Consider the following 23,839-nt stretch of genomic DNA (forward strand, 5'->3'; position numbering starts at 1 on the left):
GGCACTAAACAGCTGGGCCACAGGGGCTGCCCTCTAGACTTATTTTAAAAAGGACATTAGTACAGACTTCTGTAAGATACAGGCAGTGGTAATTCAAAGAAATATAAATATATAATCTTATAAGTTCAACTAATTCAAACTCCTCACAGAAAGGAAAATGCCAAGACTTTAAAATGAAGGGTTATCGTCTATTATCACACAAGAAGTGATAGAATTGGAACAAAAATCCAAGTCACATGATACCCAGTGTAGATATCTTTGAAACTGCACTATTCCTGGGGTGAATCCTGCCCTTGCTTTTTGCCATTTTATTAACAACTTTCCAAACTGCCCACAAGATCATAAAGGTAGTTCCATCTCTGTGCTGCATGAGAAATTACCGTGGTTTCTTCTTTCGAAACCAAGGAAGTCTTTGTCTCTTTTCCTCTTGAGTATGAGGTTGAGCACTGAATTTACTGGATGAAGCAATAGGTAGGAATACACTAAAGACAGAACTATTGGTTCACACACTACTGGCATATCTTTTGTCATTCCCTCCTATGCACATGTACTAAATATTTACTATATCCTGGTTTTTAATCATGAGCCTTCTGGCCTTGGAGAAAAGTAAATTTTTCTTTTGAGGCCCTTAGTGCTCATCAGCATGTACCCTGACTCACGATGACTAATACAAAGTGTGATTTGATCTAACTGAAAATCCCATTATGGTGAATCAGATATGTTCTCAATTTCACTAAGCTATTTGCTTCATTACCATCCAGTATGAGTCATTTTCACAGGTTAATTGTGTCTCTGCTTAGAAAAAAAAGTTTAATTTTGTCTTTACTTTATTGACACTTAATTTTACTGAGCACTTTCCTGCTCTGGCATAATGGAAAAATAATAGCTGTTTACTCTTTTCCTTTATATTTATTAATAGTCTGCGGTTGATTTTTATCTTGTTAGTTGGTTTTCAAAAACTGTATTACATTTGAAATCTACTCCAGCATGGACACTTCCATCTTTAATAGCCCTCTTATTTTTATAAATTTTCCTTTTGACATCTAACTTGACACTTTTTATTTATTTTTCATCTGAAGCAGTTGCAAACTATATGGATGGAAATTTTGCTTCTGACACTTGGGTAAGCAACTCAGTCACTTTGATCTTTAATTTCTCCACTCATCAACTAAAGATAATCATAGCACTTACACCACAGGGCGATAGCAACAAGGGGTAACATAACTACTGCATGTAAAGCACTCAGCATACTGCCTGCAATATTGTAAATTCTCAATACTATGTTAATCTTTACTATTTTATCAGGATAAAAAATATTTTATACATGACTTGGTTCTTTTCCTTATGATTGTTACTTGATAGAAATATTCCTCATGTTTTACTCTTAAAATGATTATTTAATAAGGTTTCCTTGCACTTTGATTAGTGGCCAACTTTACTTGGAAATAGTATATGCAGAGACAATTGTGAATAAATAGTAAGAGTGAAATGGACTTGAATTACAAAATTGGGAAGATTCTGTCCCTAATTATATTGTTAGACTTTCTTCAGAATGAAATGCTTGAACGGCATAAAGGAGTGATTAGGATCACAAGTTCTCAAATTACAAGGCCTAGGGTTTGCCGCTCATCATATCTCTGAGTGAATTACTTAACCTTTCTATGCTTCAATTTCCTAATCTTTAAAATGGGTGTAATGACAGTGTTTAAATTATAGGATTGTTTTAGGATTAAATGAAGATATGTAAAATACTTAAAATAATGGTTGGCACATGGTAAATGTTATATAAATATTGTTATATTATTACTAATAACATCATCATCATAATTTTCCCTTTAGCTTCCTATCTAGTTTGTTAAGATAGCAATGAAATAATTAGCTTAGTGTTTTTTTTTTAAGATTTATTTATATATTTGAGAGAGAGAGTGAGCACACACACAAGTGGGAGGGGAGGGGCAAAGGGAGAAAGAGAGAATCTTAAGCAGACTCCTTGCTGATGCTGAGCCCAACAAAGGGCTTGATCTCACCACCCTGTAATCATAACCTGAGCCAAAATCAAGAGTCAGGTGCCTAACTAGTGAGCCACCTGCACCATTAGCCTAATTTTTTTTAAAGCTGTTTGTGTGTTTGTTTTGTTTTATTTTCTCTTGAGGGAAAAATGAGGCTAAATAAACATTTTAAAATAAAGAAACTCATAAAATAGTCTATGTGCAAATCCTTTTTAGGCTATCTTTAACAAGGAATGGAGGGATTACCTGTCTTGTAGGACAAAGCCTAAACAATCAGTGAATCACTTTTTCAACAAATATACATTGATAATGAAAATATTCTGACTTCCTATCATATGGTATCTTCCTTAGCCTATGGCTGATGGAACACTAAAACACAGGAAATTGGTTTTACGTGCATTTGATTTTTTATTGAAGAAAGTTTGCTTAGAGCCTGCCTGAAATGGACTACCAAGGACTCTATAACAAAAATCCTTCAACTGGGGATCAGGACATAGGAAAGTTCATGTCATTCAAATCTCAAACAAACATAGATGAGTACAGAGATATGAATTACCAGCTTAAGATAAAAACACATGACTATTCAAATATAAGAAAAGTGTTTGATAAAGTTGATAAAACTTATTAGAGTAGATTGTTTTGATATCTTTGGAGAGTTCAAATATTCTACATTTCAAAACCAATATTCATGACTATATTATTATTTTTATTATTATTATTAAACCAGTAACAAAGATTACAAATGTGTTTTTTTTTTCAATCTGGCAAAATTACCCTTAAATTTAACAAAATACTTGTTTTCATTTATCAATAAGGAAGGATTCTCAACGTTTGTACTCCTTCAAAAAAAGAAAAAAAGACAACAAGATCACAAGACAGAAAGTTCCAGTAGATAATGTTTTCTTATAGTTTTTTTAATTAACATATCATAATAACATATCATAACACTCATTCTTTTTTTTTCATAACACTCATTCTAAGTGAAGAGTTGAGACATTTATCTATATACTTCAGATTAAAAACAGATTTTTAATGTACTCTATGAATGCTTAAGATTAACATATTGTTTTGTCCCAATTGTTAAACTTCCCATCATTGCTTCTCTTTAAATACCATTCTAGTACTTTAAGAATAACTTTTATAAATGGGCAAAATTATGACTAGCATGCTAAAACACACACACACACACATCATCATCAAAAGCTATACTTTTCACTTAAGTGAAAAATTCTTGAAGATAACAATTTCTTATAGGTGATATCTACCATTTAGGAAATGAGGATGAATAAGAGATAATACAACTTATATAAATTAAGGAGAATAATTATGTAGAATTAAAAGAAATATATAATTAGAAAAGCTATTTAAATGAATTTAATACCTAGAACTAGATAAAGTAAGCATTTGAAAAAGAGTAAAGAAAAACATACTTCTAAGATATCATTACATGTCTGATTTGTATTATTACATATTTTATGAAACAGAAGAAGATTGAAGTTTTATGTATTTAAAATAAAATTATTTACTTCTAAAAATGGGTCCCAGATTTCTTTTTTTTTTTAAGGAAAAGAATGTGACGGTGTCTTTAGTTTTTTTAAGGTGCATATACTGGATCTCCAGAGTAATTCATAAGTCTTGATTCTTTACAAGAGAATCTGATCAACATGAGGGATTAATTAGAAATTATACACCATGATTGGCATCATAAAAATACAATGCTTATATTTTCCCATTGTATCCTTAAGGATTTTCTATCCTTAATGTGAACATTATTTTTCTGAGTTGGAATGAAGTATTGCAAAAGTGTTTCCATGAGTGCAGAGGATGATCACATGCCTTAAACAACTGGATGTGAGTATGCCATGTAGACAGGCTTAGGGCCGGAGGTGCTTTACCTTGCCTCATAATCAGTACTTGGACAATTCAGAGTCAGTGCTTGGACAACTCTCCTGCCTCATATTCATGTAGTTCAATTCATCCAAATCCTCTCTGTGTATTTCAATGTGGCCTAAGGCATCACAGCTTATATGTATCTGACATGAGTGAATGAAGTTGATTTAATTAATAGTGTGGCAGTTACGTTTGCCTGCTAAATTTCCTATCTCCTGAGGTTATAGGAATCTTTGGCCAGACTGAAGTTTTCTATATTATCTGTCCCCCATGGCCAGCTGAGGCTGATGTTCTCATCCTCATTTACATTCCAAGTCCTTCTTCAGATCAATTAACAGGTCCAAGAGGGTAAATACACAGCTATTTTAATCAGAACAAAATACTTTGCTGTTGTATTCAAAGAGATGTGTGAAGTACATTTAGGGTTTTAAGATGAACAGAATATATTAAAGCATAGTATCTTCCTTTTATCATCAAAATCATATTGTTAGTTTCAATTTGGGAAGAGGGTGATACGGACTGTCTCTATTACATTTGAATATTTCATCTTTGAAATAGTGATGAACATAGATAAGAATAAAGAGAGTGCCACAGGAAGCATCACAGTTACCAATAAACTAATCTAAAATGATAATTCAATGGAAAGTTTTAAAAAAAATTGTAAAGAACGGAGTTTTTACCCTACTTTCAAGCTAACAAATTAGCCCATTACTGTGTCATGGATGATGGCCAAAGACACAAGGCTTGTAAGTCAAATATAAAGAACTTTATTACATAGTAAGCAGTATGGTCATCAGCAGAATGATATCAGTTCCTTTGACTCCAAAGTCTCATGGGGATGACTGGGTTGGGCCCTTACAGATATATTCACAATCAGCGAGTTATATTACAAAAAATAAACCTAGAGTTAGGAAACCCAAATATTTTATAAAGGGCAATAAACAAAGCTTCCTTTTACATTGTAGAGATAAACTACCTCTTTTTCCAAGGCTTTTTCCTATAAATGTTTTGATTGACTTCAGTATAAAAGGCAATAATTGCCTCACTCTAAGACATGCAGAAATGTGAGTGATTCATGGAGAATTATCTCCCAAGAGAAATCACAGAAGTCATACATTGGTAGTCTTTAATAAATAATAAACAGATGAACAAATTAGTGTGCAAATATGACTACAAATAATCATCACTCTTGGGTTCTAAGCTATTGCTCTATGGGAATTATTTATTGATTTATACTACCACATCTTCAAACATTTTGTTCACCTGGCTATGTGTGATAGTTAACTCTATGAGTCAGTTTGGCTAGGTCAAGGTATATAGAGATCTGATTAAACAGAAGTCTGGATATTGCTGGAAAGATATTTTTTAGGTGATATTAACATTTAAATCCATACATTTGGAGTAAATTACCCTCCATAATGTGGGTTAGTCTCATCCAGTCAGATGAAAGCATTAAGAGAAAACAGACTGAAGTCTCCTAAGGAAGAGGAAATTGAGTTTCTTTACTGTCTTCAGACTTGAGGTACAAAATCAATTTTTCCCTGGGTCAACCATGTCAGGTTACCCTATAGATTTTTGACTTGCCATCTTCCATAATTGTGCAAGCCTATTCTTTATGTTTCTGTCTCTCTCTCTCTATCTTTATGCATACATCCTATTGGTTCTGTTTCTCTGAAGAACCTCATTACACCATCATCATTGGAAATTATTTTGCTGAATGCTCTGAGCAGAAGAAAGATACTTCACATTCATTCTTTTCAGATGAAACTCTGGAAAGTACACACTACAGAGGGCAGAGATGCTTCCAATTTAAGAATGCTCTTACAGACCTGCAACGAGTATATAGCTCATTTTTATAATAGTCTACTATTAATTTTAAATAATATCAGAGTTGTATTATAAAGAATTTTAAATGTTTTTATTTTTTTGTAAATTCTGATTTCGCTTCTCTTTGAGATAGCCAATTCTTAGAGAAAAGGGCCCAGTCAGGAATATGTCTTTATTTTGTGAACTAACTAAACCACTTAGAAGAACTGATACTGTTAAAATGTCCATATTTCGCAAAGCAATCTACAGATTCAATGCACTCCTTATCAAAATACCAACAACATTTTTCACTGAACTAATACTAAAATTTGTATGGAACCACCAAAGACCACAAATAAAGCAATCTTGAGAAAGGAAACAAAGCTGTAGGCACCATAATCCCAGTTTTCAAGATATACTATAAAGTTATAATAATCAAATGCCAACATACTGGCACAAAAATAGACCAATGGCACAAAAACCAATGGGACAGAACAGAGAGTCCAGAAATAAATCCATACTTATGTGGTCAATCTACATCTAAGCAGGCAAGAACACATAATGGGGGGTAAATTGGACAACTACATGCACAATAATTAAACTGGACCATTTTCTTATGCCATACATAAAAATAAAATCAAAATGGATTAAAGACCTAAACATGAGACATGAAACCATAAACCTCCTAGAAGAAAACAAAGTCAGTAATTTGTTTGACACTGGCCTTTGCAATATTTTTTCTGGATTTGTTTCCTCAGGCAAAAGAATCAAAAGCAAAACTAAACCATGGGAACTACCTCAAAATAAAAAGATTTACACAGCAAAGGAAACCATCAACAAAACAAAACAGCAACTTACTGAATGAGAGAAGATATCCACAAATGACATATCTGATAGGAGATTAATATTCAAAGTATGAAAAGAACTTTTACAACTCAACACCAAAGAAACCCCAAATAATCTAACTAAAAATGGACAGAGGACCTGAGTAGACATTTTTCCAAAGAAGACGTACAGATGGCTAACAGACACATGAAAAGATGCTCAATATCACTAAGCACCAGGGAAATGTAAATCAAAACCACAATGAAATATAAGCTCACACCCGTCAGACTGGCTGGAATCAAAAGAGACAAGAAGGAATAAGTGTTGGAGAGAATGTGGAGAAAATGGAAACTTGATGTTCTGTTGGTGGGAATGCAAACTGGTGCAGCCACTTAAAAAAAAACAAAACCGTTTGGAGGGGCACCTATGTGGCTCAGTTGGTTCACTGTCCCCTCTTGGTTTCCGCTCAGGTCATGATTTCAGGGTTGTGAGATTGAGCCCCCTATTGGGCTCTTCACTCCATAGGGAGTCTGCTTGAATTTCTCTCCCTCTCCCTCTCTTTCTGCCTCTTCTCTTATTTGCAGACTCTCCTCTCTTTCTCTCAAATAAATAAATATATATATATATATATATATATATATATATATTTTAAAAGGCAGTACGTAGGTTTCTCAAAAAATTAAACATAGAAATACCATATGATCCAGTAATTCTACAATGTGGTATTTATCTAAAGAAGACAAAAACACTAATTCAAAAAGATATATACACCCGCATGTTTACAGCAGCATTATTTACAATAGCAAAGATATGGAAGCAACTCAAGTGTACATCAATAGATGAATGGATAAAAAAGATGAGATGCGCACACATACACAGTTATTACTCAGTCACAGAACAGAATGAGATCTTATCATTGCAACAGGAATGGGCCTAGATGATATTATGTTAAGTGATATAAGTCACAGGAAAAACAAATATCATGTGATTTCACTTATATGTGGAATCTAAAAAAAAAAAAAACAAATGAAGAAAGAAGGAGACAAACAAAAGCAGAAACAGATCCATAATACAGAGAAAAAAATGATTGCCAAAGAGGAGGTAGGTGGGGGATGGGCAAAATGGGGACTGAGAGATACAGGCTTCCAGTTATGGCATGAAAAGAACAGGGATGAAAGGTACAAATAGGGAATACATTCAATGATAATGTAATAGGGTTAGATGTTGACAGATGATAGCACAATACACAGAGTTGCCCAATCACTACATTGTACACCTGAAATTAATATAATATTGTGCATTAACTATACTTGGATAAAAATGAGGGCAGCCCCGGTGGTGCAGCGGTTTAGCGCCGCCTGCAGCCCAGGGCCTGATCCTGGAGACCCTGGATTGAGTCCCACATCGGGCTCCCTGCATGGAGCCTGCTTCTTCCTCTGCCTGTGTCTCTGCCACTCTCTCTCTCTCTGTGTCTCTATGAATAAATAAATGAAATCTTAAAAAAAAAAAGGAAATGAAATGAAACAAACACACAAAAAAACAAAAACTAAACAATCCAGAACCATACCTCTTCTCTCTGGTCTTCAGGCCAGGTGGCAAAATTCCTCTGCCTTAAAACCATCCCAGGGCCAGGTCCCAAGCAACTATCACCCTTATCATTTAAAGTCCAATGGAATTATTCACACTAGCCACTTCTAAAGTGTTTATCTTGCTTGTTTTGTCTTTCCACCAGAATGCCAATAAAGGCTGTTCATTAATGCCTTCCCCATCACTCCTGTCTTCAACCTCCGGACCACCACCCTGTGTCATTCCTATGTGACCCTGTGTGTTGTGCTGTGCTTTCTGTCTCTGACCCATGGATACCATCCACTGTGTTTCCCAGAGCCTCTCCCCTGTCTCTTCTTGTGGCACCTAACCATCTCATGAAATAATACAACATATGCATCCTCATTGTGAATGAGGAGAAAGTAATTTCCATTAATGCCCTTTACTATCCAATTCTGCCTCCTTAGCAAGAGAGAACAGAGCAAAAATTGCTTTAACTTCTGAACACAAAATAATATAGCTATTCTTGAATATTCCTTTTAGGCCCATGAAATAAGTTATAATTTACAAAATAAAACATTTTGGAACTTACTGCATTAACACTAAATTACTCAATCTCTTTCATAGTAGATGAAAAGGCAACTCCATTAAAATTGCTTGAGCAATTTAACTTCAAAGAAAGTGATTTTTTTTATTAGTTATGTTTTCTAATAGGTTCCATAGTGTTGCATTTGGTCATTTAAACATTCAAACTGTTGCACCACTTCAATTGATACTTTTTAAGGGAACTTAAAAAAAAAAAAGTAGCTCACACTTTTCTTAGGCATCATGCTTTAGGGAAAGATACTGATCATTAAATTCCAAGATGAGCTGAAAAGCCAGAAGCTGTAAGTCTTCATTGTATTTATTATTACCATGACAAAAAAATGTGTGATATCCTCCTGGAACCTACCCCATCATCCTAAAATTAAACCAAATCACACTTGTTTCAGACCCACATTAATAATCAGAGGGAAAATAAGAGGCAAAATACATGTGGGACTAATAGGTAAATGAGAAAAAAAGGAAGTTAAGTCCTTAAAAATTTGCCTTACAAAAATCCTTCCATAAATATCTAAGCAAACACCCATATTAACTACCCTCACTGGTCTGCAATTAGCCTTACAAAACTGAAACAGTGAGTCAGGGAAGAATGTAAAAATAAAACTAGGTAGGAAACTAGTTATAAAGTCAGTATTTTAGAGATAAAAAGGAATCTAAAGAATCATACAGTTCAATGTCTAATGAAAGAAAGCCCCAGAAAAGTAAACTGATTTACAAGGACCCCATTTCGTTAGTAGTCAACATAACTACTTTATGTTAAAGTTTGCTTTCCAAAATTGTTAAAGGAAAAATTATAAATTGAAGCGAAAGTCAAAGAAGGTATCTGCAATGATTCATCAGGAAAATAAAATGTTAGACATAAAGGAGAAATGAGCAGAGACAGAGTAAAGTCACTGAGGTGAAGGATCCTTTAACAACTTTCCAATAAAAATCATCATTCTCAATAAAGTCTAGCTTCATTTTCTTACCAAAATATATTTGATGGCTCATAATGTAGAGAGCCAACAAATATGTATATCAAGGAAGGTCAAATATTAAAATAAAAGAAAAAAACTGAGGCACTGTCACGGGGTACATAGACCGAGAAGATTTAAGTACTAAATTCATTATACAAAAGCTGGCAGTTTGGTTAAGACCTTTAGTTGATAGTATTATATCAGAATTACTTTTCTGGTTTTGGTAACTTTGGTATTGTTGCATAAGATGTTACTATCAGGGGAAGTGTGAGGAATATATGGAAGCTGCACAATTTGGCAATTTTTCTACCGAACTAAATAAAAGCAGTTCATTAATTTTACAATATAATAAAATAAAAATAATAAATGGTTTTAGAAACACATTAGGGTTGATATACAGCAGATATCAAAAGATAGATGTAGCATCATCTGTAGAAAAAAGGGAGTTAAAATTGATATTAGTTAAAATTGATATTAATGCTGTTTTGCAACAATTTTAGTGTAGTAAGTTAAATGAATCTTTACAATTCCACAACAAAACCATAAAGTAAATTCGTGCAGAATAATTTGCATACATAAGTATATAGTAAGAAACAATTCAAGGTAGGTATGCAACTATGCAAATAATAATAATAATAATGATAATAAAGCTGTGCAGGAAAATGAGATGCTGATGCAGAGGGCCTGAGAAAGTGGTAAGATGAAGATGTCCCATGTGTACTCACTAAAATTCATAATTAATTTTTTCATTAAAAATATTGCCATGGGGCAATGGGTGGCTGAGTCAGTTAAGTGTCTACCTTGGGTTCAGGTTATGATCCCAGGGTCCTGGGACTAAGCCCTGCATCAGGCTCTCTGCTCACTGGGGAGCCTGCTTCTCCTTCTCCCTCTATACCATCCTACCGCCCATTTGTGTGTGCATGCATGTACGCGCACATGCTCTCTCTTGCTCTGCACTGTCTAAAATAAATAAATAAAATATTTTTTTAAAATGTTGCCAAAGTTCAAATGAATCATAAGAATATGTACACCTTTACAAGATTCCTAAAGAATCATTAGAAAGTTCATTATAAGAATAATTTTAATAAATACCAAAATGACTTCAGATAATATTGATGAAAAAAATAATGATGGATACAATAAGATCATTATTGTTCCTTATTTTAGAACAAAAAAGAATCATTATTTAATCATTCTTAGTTCTGTGTAATCACTTTGGTTACTATTTTAAAAGTAATGACAGCCAAAATAAAGAACCTTTTCAGTGAATGTTTGTTGCATAGCTACCATATGTCCAGGCATTGTTCTAGGCCTCAAGGACTTGTCAATGAGTGAAAGTAAAACCTCTGATGTCTTGAAGCTTACCTTCTTGTAGTAAGACAACACACAAGCAAAATACATATAGGATAAGTACCAAAGAGTAAAAGTAACCAGAGAAAAGGGATAAAGGAGTCCCTTTGGGCCAGGAATATGTTCAGATACTGGATTTTAGATGCCAGGAAGGGCTAAACTGAAGAGGTAGTCTATAAGCAGAGACCTCTGAGAGGTAAAGGAGAGAGGCATGAGCATGCCTGATGGAACAGTATTCCCAACACAAGAATCCACATATGTGAAATGCCCTGAACACACCCAGAGTGCTCAGGGGATGACAAAGAGAATATGAAAAAGAAATCACAGGGATATTATGGGTTATGTAGCAGAAAAACAAATGAACAGAATATTTTTTCTCTATAAATTTAAGTCCTTGTGTGGAAGATTCCTGAGGTGGTTCTAGGTAAAGTCCTCATGAACAACAGAGATAAGTGAGTCTTTATCATGACTTGTACTTATTTCCAGGGTCTTCTTTGTGAGTATTGGGAGAGGCGGTCCCTGATGGACCTTCAGTGTACCTGAACTTTCTTGCTGAGTGTGCTGAACCTTAAGGCTTTTCTGTCTTCTGATACCAAACAATTTCTTTCTTTCTCTCTCTCTCTTTTTTTTTTAAGATTTTTATTTATTTATTGATGAAAGACACACACACACACACACACACACAGAGGCAGAGACCTAGGCAGAGGGAGCCTGATGTGGCACTGGATCCCAGGACCCCGGGATCGTGACCTGAGCCAAAGGCAGACACTCAACCACTCAGCCACCCAGGTGCCCTTAATACCAAACAATTTCTAAAGCTAGTTACAGAGGCTACTAAATCAAGGAAAGCACACGGTCCTAACTGTGTAATTGTTTACTCCACAAGGCAATGGAACTTAGAACCTTGTTGTTTGGTACAAAATTGGCTCTTTGCTCTGAAGGTACGGATCTCCAGGCCATGGGATTGTCAGCTGTGGCATAATTCCTACTTGCTCAGCATCCATGTAGGCCCATGACTTCACCCTGTGAGACCAGGGATAGGGACCAGCGTCACAATGCTTATGCTCGTGCTGTCTGCTGTGCTTAAGTGATAAATTATCTGAAGTCTCATATTCTCGTTTTCTACTTTTGACACCTATGCGGTGGTGCCAGGTTGATTCCCTGCTATCCTCCATGACAGATTTCTCAATTTTGGCCCTATTGACATTTTGGACATAATTCTTTGTCAAGGGGGACCATCCTGTGCATTGCACAATGCGCAATGCACACTAGCCTCTTTCTACTAGATGCCAATCTCACCTCCCTCCCCAGTTGTGAAAACCAATAATGATTCTGCATATTACCAAATGTTCTATAGAAGATAGAATTACCCTTGCTCAAAAGATTGAAGTTCTACCTTTATTTTTTAATTTTCTTAAACATTTTACTTATTTGAGAGAGAGCATAAGCAAGGGAAGTGGAGAGTGGGAGAGGGAGAAGCAGACTCTCTGCCAGGCAGGGAGCTAGACACCTGTGTTCTATCTTTAAAGTTAGTGATATTTTCAAACTATTTTTAGCCCAATTTAATTTCTCTAACTTTGAATTTTCATGTCATCAAATACAGAATTCTTTGTAATATTTTTTGGCAAAATTGAATAAGAACACTAAGTTAGGTATCTATACATACTAGGGTATAGCTGTACTACTAGTTCATAGTAAATATGATCCACCATACTTTTTTCAAATATGCAGTCTTGGAGTGGATCAAATATCACTGAAATTCTATATATATAAAAATACTTTAAAAAGAGAAAGGCTGAATACTTCATGCTTATCATTGTGCCAAACACTTAGAAGTGTTTATTTCAGAATCATATATTTTTCATGTATATCTCTAGATATTTTTTATATCTCTAAAAAGGGTACTTTTTAAAAACCTGAAATAATATTGAACTCAATATTATAATTTTAAATTCCTCTTTTGGGGATGAGTTACAGATACCTTAATGGCTGAAACATCAAGGTAACTATTTCTGATTCGAAATATGCACATTCTTCTTTGATATAAAATAAAGGTTTATGAAAACTCATCTTAGTAACAGAGATGAAAGTGCTAATTCTGGTGCCAGGAACACACTTCTATCCTTAGGAGACAGATGTGTACAAACCACAGAAGAAAACAGATGTGTATTAAAATATTTTGTACAGTTATCAGACCGTCTCCACACATTAAGTATGCTAATGTCACTGCAATATATTCATGCAAGTTATCTGAATATTGCACATTACACTAGATGACAGCTAATTTGTTGTTTTAAAACTGAAAAACTCAGAGACAAAATGTGTATTTTGCTGAGAACTTTGGTTCTTTCCAACTGCATAGGAATAGTGAGGAAAAATAAAAGTCAATAGATACAGAGAATAGAGTTGATAGATGTTGTAAGGAAGGTCTGAGGTAGTCATCACCAGTATAACTCATTTTTAGCCAGTTTAACTGGCTAGTTTAACTCGTTTAACACCAGTTTAACTCGTTTTGCTCTGCACTGAGAAAAATGACTAGAAAGAACTCACCATGAAAGAAAGAATCAGAAACACTACTCTCTGCCACAGAGTTACAGAACCTGGATTACAACTCGATGTCACAAAACCAATTCAGAAGCACAATTATAAAGCTACTGGTGGCTCTGGAAAAAAGCATAAAGGATTCAAGAGACTTCATGCAGAATTTAGATCTAATCAGGCTAAAATTAAAAATCAATTAAATCCAAACTGGAGGTCCTAACAATGAGGGTTAATGAGGTAGTAGAAAGAGTGAGTGACATAGAAGACAAGTTGATGGCAAGGAAGGAAGCTGAGGAAAAAAAGAGAAAAATAATTAAAAGACCATGAGAAAAGGTTAAGGGAAATAAATGACAGCCTCAGAAGGAAAAATAAATCTATGTTGAATTGGGATTCCAGAGGGTGCTAAAAGGGACAGAGGACCAGAAAGCATATTTGAACAAATCATAGGTGAGAACTTTCCTAATTTGCGGAGGGAAATGGGCATTCAGTTCCAGGAGATAGAGAGGTCCCCCGCTAAATTCAATAAAAACTATTCAACACCTTAAAATTTAATAGTGAAACTTGCAAATTCCAAAGATAAAGAGAAAATCCTTAAAGCAGAAAGAGACAAGAGATCCCTAACTTATATGGGGAGAAATATTAGATTAACAGCAGACCTCTCCACAGAGACCTGGATGGCCAGGAAGGGCTGGCAGGATATATTCAGGGTCCTAAATGAGAAGAACATGCAGCCAAGAATACTTTATGCAGCAAGGCTCTCATTCAGAATAGAAGGAGAGATAAAGAGCTTCCAAAACAGACGGAAACTGAAGGAATATGTGACCACCAAACCAGCTTTGCAAGAAATATTAAGGGGGACTCTGTAAAACAAAGAGGATGCCCAAAGAAATAAGCCACAAAAACAGGGACAGAATAGGTATTATGATGACACTAAATTCAATCTTTCAATAGTAACTCTGAATGTGAATGGGTTTAATGATCCCATCAAAAGACTCAGGATTTCAGACTGGATAAAAAAGCAAGACCCATCTATTCGCTGACTACAAGAGATTCATTTTAGACCTAAGGACACCGCCAGTCTGAAAATGAAGGGGTAGAGAACCATTTACCATTCAAATGGTACTCAAAAGAAAGCAGGGGTAGCAATCTTCATATCAGATAAATTAAATTTTATCCCAAAGACTGTAGTAAGAGATGAAGAGGGACACTGTATCATACTTAAAAGGTCTATCCAACAAGAGGACCTAGCAATCATGAATATTTATGCCCCTAATGAGGAAGCTGTCAAATATATCAATTAATAACCACAATAAAGACATATTAAGATAATAATACAAAAATACTGGGAGACTTCAACATGGCACTTTCGGCAAATGACAGATATCTAAGAACAACATCTCCAAAGAAACAGGAGTTTTACATGATGCACTGGACCAGATGGATTTCACAGTTATTTACAGAACTTTACATCCAAACTCAACTGAATACACATTCTTCTCAAGTGCACATGGAACTTTCTCCAGAATAGACCACATACTGGGTCACAAATCAAGTCTCAACCAATACCAAAAGATTGGGATTGTCCCCTGAATATTTTCAGACCACAATGCTTTGAAACTTGAGCTCAATCACAAGAAGAAATTCGGAAGAAATTCAAACGTGGCGGTTAAAGAGCATCCTGCTGAAAGATGAAAGGGTCAACCAGGAAATTAGAGAATTAAAAAGATTCATGGAAATTAATGAGAATGAGGATACAACCATTCAGAATCTTTGGGATACAGCAAAAGCAGTCCTAATAGGGAAATACATCACAATACAGGCATCCCTCAAAAAATTGGAAAAAACTCAAATGCACAAGCTAACCTAGCACCTAAAGGAGCTGGAAAAAAAACAGCCAATAAAACTTACACCCAGCAGAAGAAGAAAGTTAATAAAGATTCAAGCAGAACTCAATGTCATAGAGACCAGAAGAACTATGGAACAAATCAACAAAACCAGGAGTTGGTTCTTTGAAAGAATTAATAAGATAGTAAAACCATTAGCCAGCCTTATTAAAAACAAAAGAGAAAAGACTCAAAATAATAAAATCACAAATGAAAAAGGAGAGATCACAACCAATACCAAATAAATACAAATGATTTTAAAAACATATTATGAGCAGCTACATGCCAATAAATAGGGCAATCTAGAAGAAATGGATGCATTTCTGGAAAACCACAAATTACCAAAAGTGGAGCAGGAAGAAATAGAAAACCTGAACAGGCCAATAACCAGGGAGGTCATCAAAAACCTCCCAAAACACAAAAGTCCAAGGCCAGATGGCTTCCCAGGGGAATTTTAGTTTAAAGGGGAAACAATCCCTATTCTACTAAAGCTGTTCGAAAAGAAAGAAAAGGATGGAATACTTTCAAACTCATTCTATGAGGCCAGCATCACCTTAATTCCAAAACCAGACAAAGACCCCACCAAAAAAGGAGAATTATAGACCAATATCCCTGATGAACACGGATGCAAAACTTCTCAACAAGATACTAGCCAATAGGATCCAACAACACATTAAGAAGATTATTCACCATGACCAAGTGGGATTTATCTCTGGGAAGCAAGACTGGTTCCACACTTGTAAAGCAATCAATGTGATAGATCATATCAACAAAAGAAAAAACAAGAACCATATGATCCTCTCAAAAGATGCAGAGAAAGCATCCAACAAAATACAGCATCCATTCCTGATCAAAACTCTTCAGAATGTAGGGATAGAGGGAACATTCCTCAACATCTTAAAAGCCATCTACGAAAAGCCCACAGCAAATATCATTCTCAATGGGGAAGCACTGGGAGCCTTTCTCCTTAGGTCAGGATCATGGCAGGGATGTCCACTCTCACCACTGCCATTCAACATAGTACTAGGAGTCCTAGCCCCAGCAATCAGACAACAAAAAAGAAATAAAAGGCATTCAAATTGGCAAAGAAGTCAAACTCTCCCTCTTCGCAGATGGCATGATACTCTACATAGAAAACCCAAAAGACTCCACCCAAGATTGCTAGAACTCATACAGCAATTCGGCAGTGTGGCAGGATACAAAATCAATGCCCAGAAATCAGTGGCATTTCTATACACTAACAATGAGACTGAAGAAAGAGAAATTAAGGAGTCAATCCCATTTACAATTGCACCCAAAAACATAAGATATCTAGGAATAAGTCTCCCCCACGACCCAGCAATTGCACTTCTGGGGATTTACCCCAAAGATACAGATGCAGTGAAACGCCGGGACACCTGCACCCCGATGTTTATAGCAGTAATGTCCACCATAGCCAAACTGTGGAAGGAGCCTCGGTGTCCATCGATAGATGAATGGATAAAGAAGATGTGGTCTATGTATACAATGGACTATTACTCAGCCATTAGGAAGCACAAATACCCACCATTTGCTTCAATGTGGACAGAACTAGAGGGTATTATGCTGAGTGCAGTAAGTCAATTAGAGAAGGACAAACATTATATGGTCTCATTCATTTGAGGAATATAAGAAATAGTGGAAGGGAACAAAGGGGAAAGGAGAGACAATGAGTGGAAAATATCAGTAAGGGAGACAGAACATGAGAGACTCCTAACTGGGAAGTGAACAAGGAGTAGGGGAAAGGGAGGTGGGCGGGGGGTTGGGGTGACTGGGTGATGGGCACTGAGGGGGGCACTTTATGGGGTGAGCACTGGGTGATATGCTATATGTTGGCAAATCGAACTCCAATAAAAAATATACAAAAAATAAAAAGAAAATAAAAATAAATAAAAATAAAACATTAAAAAAAGATATCACATGTGAGTTTGCCACTGTAAATCTGGGAAATATGTGTAACTTCTGTCAAAATTTTTGTTGAAATATTTTGAAGAATTTAAGGTTATATTTTTCCTTTTAGTCTTATATGACACCTGTGTTTTCAAGGTATTTTCCAATGCATTATTTCTAAGACACTGTCTTGGTCACTGGTGTATCTCCAGGACTTAGAAGAACACCACCTATCTATAACATGACCCCAATAAATATTGGTTGTCTGTGTGAATATATAAATGAATGGCTCACCATCCCTTCATGAATAATTCCAGTTTTCTTCCCAATGATATGCAAGACTTTCATAATTACTTGCCACTATGAACCTCTCTTATCAGCACTGTGATCCGAGAATCTGTGTTATTATACTACTTTTAGATAATTGGCATGCTGTTTGATTCAGTATTTTACCTTTAATTTTTTTAGAGGTAATTATGATATAAAACTGATGTTTTCCTTTTGCTTCATTTTAACTGTACAATCCTTGAAGTAGTCTCAATGTGAAATACTATAGAGGACTTGCCAAAGTAATTATGTGTATGTTAAGAAATTGGTTCCAAAGCTATTTTTTTAAAATAACCGATTAAGTCATAACTGAAAGTAGATGGATGAAGATTGTAGCACAACTACCCCACAATGAGACATATCTTTGTTAGAAAAAATCCCTAATATAATATAAAAGGAAGAAATTCAATGGTATAAGATTTGGGGAAAAGGCTTCGTAGGCTAAGAACAAACTAAACTAGAACAACATCCATCTAAGAGGGAAGATGAACACTTAAGGCTGTTCTTTTTTTTTTTTTTTTTTAACTCTGCTTGAAGAAACCAACTTCTATTAACATGAACAAAAGTAATCATAGTTTCACTAGCTGTACTGAAACTCTTCTCTCTTTCTTTTTTTTAACATGCTTATATTATACATAACTGCATTTCTTTATTTTGCAATAGTTGCTCTCTTCTAAAATAGAAGATTTTGGTCCAATGCCAGCAAGAGACCTAGATGACAGTGTAAGGACAACACTGAAACCAGGGTGTGCTGCAATCTGGATGACGTCCATTCTCTGTACTGGGAACTCAGTACTTGGCTTCTGCTAGCCAAGAAGAGATGCAGGGAAACACCTTACTCTGAAGGACTGTCTGTCCCTTGTGTTTTGGGGAGACAATGGGTCTGAAAACTCCTCTCTGCCAAGCAGCAAATATGCCTTGCCTTTTTGTCTTTTGCACAATATAATATTTATTTTTTTAAAAATATTTTATTAATTTCTTTGAGAGAGAGAGAGAATGGTGGGGGGCAGAAGGAGAGGGCCTGAGCACAGAGCCCGATACAGGGCTCGATCCCACAACCCTGAGATCATAACCTGAGCCAAAATCAAGAGTTGTATGTTTAACTAACTGAGTCACTCAGGCACCTCTATAAAACTAACTTTTTAAATGAACAAATCGTTTTGCCAGAAAAGGAAGATATGAATGCATTTCATTTTGTACATATTTCAAAAGGGCAGTCAGATGTTTGTTAGTAAAATAATTCACATGGCCCTCCCTAAAGGAATCACCATAAACAGTTCATTAGTCTTTTTTAAAAAAATTAATAAATTAACAGAATTAGAATCATCCTGCCTGCAAAAAAAATTTTTCAACTGTTTACTCTTCAGTTTGTCTTAGAGTGTGTTCATATCAGTATATAGCTCTACCTCATGCATTTTAACTGCTACTTAATATCATTCATAGCAAAAATGCATCATACCTCTTTTGACGACATTTATGCTATTTGTTATTACAAATAATGTTATTATAAATTTAAACACGTGTACACATCAATTGGATAGATAACCAATAATGGAATTGTACAGAGTATTATACGTAATTTAATTTTGATAGATATTACCAAATAATGCTTCAAAACCACTGTTAGCAGTTTACAATTTCCCCAATAGTGTGGAAAATATATTATTCTCTTATTGCCTCACTAATATTGCCTATTGCTAATTTCTAAATTTTTAATCTAATGATAAAGGTAGAAAGGTCATATTTTATTGTATTATTTTAGATTTTCATGATTAATATAATGCTGGACATTTCTCTATGTGTCTAATTAGGAAATTTGTATTTTTTTGTGAATTACCTTGACACATATTCTTTATTTTTTTTTTCTGACATTGTCTTTATTCTGTAAAATAATCATTCTTTTCTGTTACATATGTTAAGACTTTTGCCTAGTTTATTTTCTCCTTGCTTAGCATGTCATAAAAATATGTTTTATATTTACATAAATTAATTATGTAATTTATTTAATAGCTTCTGGGTTTTTGTGTCTTAAGAAAATGTTCCACATTCTAATACTAATAAAGAAAAACATATTTTCCTAAATTTTATATTTTTTGTTCTATTTAAGCTTTATTTTTGTATGCTTTATATAAAATTCTAACTTTATCTTTTTTTTCCCACTTAAATGAATAGATGCATCCCAATCCATTCTTTATGTATACTTTCTAGGGTATAATTAATGCCAGAGGGGATGGATTGAACTGAACCCATTATTTTTAATTCACTTAGTTATTAAGTTGCTTTAAAGATTGCCTTAAGGCCTTCTTTTTATCTCTTTTAGTCATTATTAAGACCATAGGGTCCTCCTTTTCACCTCTTATATTCAAAGTTTATATTTGTGATATTTTAGGCTATGGTTTCTTGCTCTCTGATCAATATAGTCCAATCTGTACTCTACTTAGAAAATTCTCATTATTTTCAATGATTCATGGTATACTTTTTTTTCAATTTCTCAGTGCTGTTATCAATTTATTTTGTTAATATATTTCATTGATTTTCATGAATATAGAGTGCAAAATCTGGCATAATGGTCTGCTTGGTCTTTTTTTTTTAAGATTTTATTTATTTATTCATGAGAGATGCAGAGAGAGAGGCAGTGACACAGGCAGAGGGGTTCCCTTTAGGGAGCCTGATGTGGGACTCGATCCGGGGACTCTGAGATCACACCCTGAGCCAAAGGCAGACACTCATCTGCTGAGCCACCCAGGTGTCCCTACTGCTTGGTCTTATATTTAGTTCTTTGATTCACTTGTAATCTGACAGATGCATTAAACAAGAATGTAGATTCTTTGAGAATGACGATCTTATAATTTCAGATGAACACCTCACCTACTATCTGCAGATCTTTGGTAATTTAATAATGCTTTATATAGATAAATAAATGGAAAGCTTAGCAATAAATAAGAATCAGATTTTCAGATAAGCTTTTTTAAAAGATTTTATTTATTTATTAGACAGAGAGAGAGCACAAGTAGGCAGAGTTGGAGACAGAGGGAGAAGGAGGAAGTAGACTCCCTGCTGAGCAGAAAGCATGCTGTGGGACTCGATCCCAGGACTCTGATATAATGACCTGAGCCAAAAGCTGATGCTTACTCAACTGAGCCACACAGACACCCCTCAGATACACTTTAATCATATCATGCTGTACTATCTCTTTAATAACATTTTTTTTTTCTGACAACCAAAGCATTAAGCTATTTTTCTTTTGGGAAGGTGAAAATTCCCATCACTACATTTATTTATTTGTTTATTTTTTTGTTTTTCTGTTTACTGGTTAAAAAATACAAAATGAGCTTATTGAAAGTAGAAAACACAAATCTTTTTGCATCAAGTGGATTTTTTTATGTGTAAACTGTGGATGTTTAAGAGCATCACAAGGGATTCACATGTATTCCTAAGTAGTACTCAGTATTTTAAAGAATTGCTTCTAATGCTCAGGTGAAGGGAGACAAAGCAGTTTTTAAAAATATTTCAATCTTGCTCTTCAAATTCCCATTTGCATTAATGAATCATAGACATGTAGCATTGGGCTTTATTTAGGATGCAGAAAGCTGCAAAAGAATATTGAAACACATAACAATAAGAGAAAGACCAATACTCTAAGAGATCATAACTTTTCTTGAGTCTAAATGAAAGCTGAGATCCCAAGGCAACAAGATGAAAAATCCAAAGAGTGACAGGCCTCTTCCAGGAAAAAAAAAAATGAGATGCATGGAGTGTTGTGCCATTGGCAAAGCAAAGGGGGAAAAGGAAACCGCCATAAAAATAGACATTTAAGAAAGCTAAAATGGCAAAGAATTCTTCAAACTAGATTTGGTTTAATGTGAAAGTTTAGAATTATTGGGACAAATCAGTGCAAGAGATTTCTTTTGCTGAGTCCGCAAGAGAAATACTCAAGGCATAACAGGAAACCTGAGACAGATTCCTGTGTGTCTCACAGATGTGAAACCCACCGTATCCCCTAAACTCTGCTCTCATACAAAGGAAATCCTCTAAACAACTATGGATGGAGAGGAGACTTTCCCACTCTCAGAAGAAAGACCAATATCCACTGACTGTGAGAGGTGTATAGAAAAACAGTCACCTGCCTTGAGAAAAGGAGCAGGAAACCTTGTCTTCCTCAAAGATAAGGTGATCTGTAAAGTTTAGCTGCCTTGAGGGAGAGGTAGACCCAAAAGCCATGAAATCCTGAGGGGAGAGTAGGAAACACCCTTGATCCTACCACAAGTTTGTTACTCAGAACAAGCAACACTTGTCTTAGAGAAGAGTAAGAAGTTCTACTGCCACTGGTCCAAAGCAAAGGTGCTTGAGATGATGCTGAGAGAACAGGAGATGCAAGGCTGTTCACCTCTAGAGAAGGCACAGTAAAGCTGCTTAAAACCATAATTGGATTCATACAAAAACAAACGACAACAACAACAACAACAATAAAACAAAACAAAAAGCAAACAAAAAACATGGATATTTGTCATCCCCTGGGAGGGGATGACAGCAGCAGGTTATTTCCAGGCCAAGACTTCCCACAGAACATGGCAGACATTGGCTCCCAAGGGAGAAGAGGTACAGAAAGACCCACCTCAAAACCCCAGACACATACAGCCTAAGACCAAGACTGAACTAAGAAAATGGAGAACATCTCTTCCACCTCCTAGAAGCTTCTCACTTAGTAACACAGCACAATAATCTCACTGAGGGAAGGGTAAGAGTGTGGAGAGAGATGGCTCAGTAAGGCAGCTGTGAATGGACTATTGAAAGAAAGCTGAGGAATGAGCAAGAATTCTCAAGTCTCCACATCAAGCACAAAGTAGTATCAGACCATCACTGGAGGGATCTTAAAGCTCTGGTTTACTGAAGTTAACTATAATAAGAACAAAATCCAAACCCAATCCAATTACTGAATAGAATGACCAAAATCTCCACACTAATAACTGACAGAAGAGATATGTTAATTCTCCAGGCATAAATTTTATTAATTTGAATCTCTAAGTTTTTTTTTAAATTCAATGTTTGATATTTAATAAATAATTATGATATATAAAAAAGCAATAAAAAACAAACAACTGAGATAAATTGGTAAACAAAAGAGGTGCATCTGTCAATAGAATCAGACCCTAAGATGACTGTGATGTGGAAACCTTCTAATTAAAACCATGAGTTATCAATATACATCTATTACAATGGCTCAAATGAAAAAGATTGATAATATGTGCATTGATGAGAAGACAGAACAACTGAAACTCTCATACTTTGATGTTGGGAAAGCAAAAATAATCCAGCTACTTTGAAAAGAAAGTTTGGACAGACTGAAGAGTTTGGCAGCTTCTTACAAAGTTATACACAATCTTACCATTTTACCAGACAATCCACTTATAGAAAGGAAAACACATGTCTACACAACGTATCATATACAAGTGTTTATAACAGCTTTCATCATAACTGACTAAACTTAAGACAACCCAAATGAACATCAACTTGTAAAAGAAAAAAAAAAAAAAAAACTTGTGGTACATCCGTACCCTTGATCTTAGCCAAAAGGCCAAGAAGCAATGTGCTTCGTCCATACAGTATAACAGAATCCAACATAAAAGAAAATGAATAGGTACATTCAGCAACCTGGGGGAATCTCAAAAGCATTATCTAAGTGAAGCAAGCCAAACTCAAAAGCTATTCACTATATGATTAATCTTTTCTTACATTCATCAAAGGTGAAACTCTAATAGAAAAATCAGACCAGAGTAGAAATTAGACTATTAGCTGTTAAGAACTTTCTGGGGAGTTGGAAATATTCTAATTTGATTGTGGTGTTGACTATTCATCTGGATACATTGAATTGTTTCCTTAAAAAAGGGGGGGGTTGCAGAATCCTTGGGTGGCTCAGCGGTTTTGTGCCTGCCTTTGGTCCAGGATGCGATCCTAGAGTCCCAGGATCGGGTCCCATGTCTGGCTCCCTGCATGGAGCCTGCTTCTCCCTCCTCCTGTGTTTCTGCCTCTCTCTCTCTCTATGTCTATCATGAATGAATGAATGAATGAATGAATAAATGAATAAATAAATAAATCTTTTTAAAAAAAGGTTACTTTTACTGTATGTAAATTATGCTACAAAAAAAAAAAAACCTGATTTTTAAAAATAAAATATAAACACAGCCAGCGATTATTG

At 35.1% G+C, this 23,839-nt stretch overlaps 1 protein-coding gene across 1 annotated transcript in view; it reads right to left on the reverse strand.

The window, feature by feature from the left end:
• Nucleotides 1-23,839, reverse strand: part of LRP1B (LDL receptor related protein 1B) — a 1,812,620-nt gene that overhangs the window by 716,742 nt on the left and 1,072,039 nt on the right. The gene's annotated exons all lie outside the window — the stretch shown is intronic.

Source organism: Vulpes vulpes, chromosome 5 (genome assembly GCF_048418805.1).
Source record: "Vulpes vulpes isolate BD-2025 chromosome 5, VulVul3, whole genome shotgun sequence".
Taxonomy (NCBI): Eukaryota; Metazoa; Chordata; class Mammalia; order Carnivora; family Canidae; genus Vulpes; species Vulpes vulpes.